The 1,468-nt window shown below is 38.6% G+C and overlaps 1 pseudogene; it reads left to right on the top strand.

Moving 5' to 3' along the window:
- The window catches only part of LOC102898271, a 31,001-nt pseudogene that overhangs the window by 7,451 nt on the left and 22,082 nt on the right, over window positions 1-1,468 (top strand).

Genomic DNA, 1,468 nt, shown 5'->3' with positions numbered 1-1,468 from the left:
TCTTTTATTTAATACATATTAAGGTGTATTTAATACATATTAAGGTGTATTTGCTTAGCACCATGCCAGATACCAAGGATACAGTGGTGAAATGTAACACCAGAAAGCTACAGTCTAGAAAAGAATAAAAGATATTTTAGAAATTAGTAAATTATAGTTGCAATATGCACTACAAAAGGGAAGTACAACATAAGTGTGAATAATGGGATGAAGTAACCCACCTGTGGAAGTGACATTTAAAGGGAGCTATGGAGAGGGAGTAGAAATTACTGAGACAATAATGATGGTATGATGGTAGGGTCAGAATCCATGGGAGTTTTTTTTTCAGGCAGAGAGAATGGAATGTGCAAAGGCCCTAAGACCTAAAGGAACAGGATCGACTCAAGAAATCATAAAAAGGCTAATGAGACTGAGTGGATGAAGTGAGTCAGTTGTTATGTAGAAGCCAGATAGACTAGGTTAAGAGCCATAGTCAGGTTAAGAGTTTAAGGCTTACCCTATAGTAATAGGGTAAGTTTTAGGGTTTATCTTATAGTAGGGTATCTGTAAGATGGAAGTAAACATAGACACGCTGCTCACAAACATTTAAGGGGGATAAATTGTTGTTCTAATGTTGTCAGCAATTCTAAAAGTAAAATCATCAATTTAACTTCTTTCTTCTGGGACGAACTGTTTTAAAATTTCAGTCATTATTGTATAAGATGAATTGGAACTTATTCTCCCAGAGGAAGTGTAATGGAAGATATTTTGCGGAGGGAATCACTCCATTCTTGCTCTCTGGAGAGTCATGCTGCTTCTTCCTAATGACCTCAGGCTTGTGGATTTAAAGACAAGAGGATGAAGAGTTGATCCACTTTCACAGGAGCCATTGGACTTTCTGGGAGGAAGATGATCATGATTCCTTTTAGAGTTCAGTTATTACACTCTATCTAATAGATTAAGGTAGCCCCTACTGAGGCCATTTAATAAAAAAGAATGAAGAAAGTCTTTTTCCTTCCCCCCCAACCCCCCAAATATATCAGTGATGTATAGGCTGGTTTTGATCAGAACACAGAAGTCATTGTATGTATTCTGTAGGCGAGGGGTTTCAATACAGAGAAATGGAGGCTTACATAATTGTTGGAAGCCCTGTAGGAGCAAAGGGCAGAAAAGCTGCACGATGATCTCATCCTGCAGCAGTGATTTCAGTGATTTTCAAAGAAGCTCAAGTTACTTTGATCCTTACGTTGTCAGCTAGCTATCATGTCTGTCTGCAACTGCCTGCAACTGCCTCCAGAGGGTAACACCCTCTCCTTTTCTTCCTTTTCTTTTGCCTTCTAGATCTCTTGCAAGTGCCTCTCACTTGTAGATTCTAACCTGTAACTATACAGGGGGAGATTCAGGAAATGTAGTTTCTGGTTTCTCTTCTGCGATGCATAGGAGATCTTTGAAGTGGATGGCTGTGATATCAAGTTGATAAAGAAATAAT

Source organism: Pteropus alecto, unplaced genomic scaffold (assembly GCF_000325575.1).
Source record: "Pteropus alecto unplaced genomic scaffold, ASM32557v1 scaffold16, whole genome shotgun sequence".
Lineage (NCBI taxonomy): Eukaryota > Metazoa > Chordata > Mammalia > Chiroptera > Pteropodidae > Pteropus > Pteropus alecto.
The sequence above is the reverse complement of the archived record's forward strand: the minus strand, read 5'-3'. Positions and strand labels throughout refer to the sequence as shown.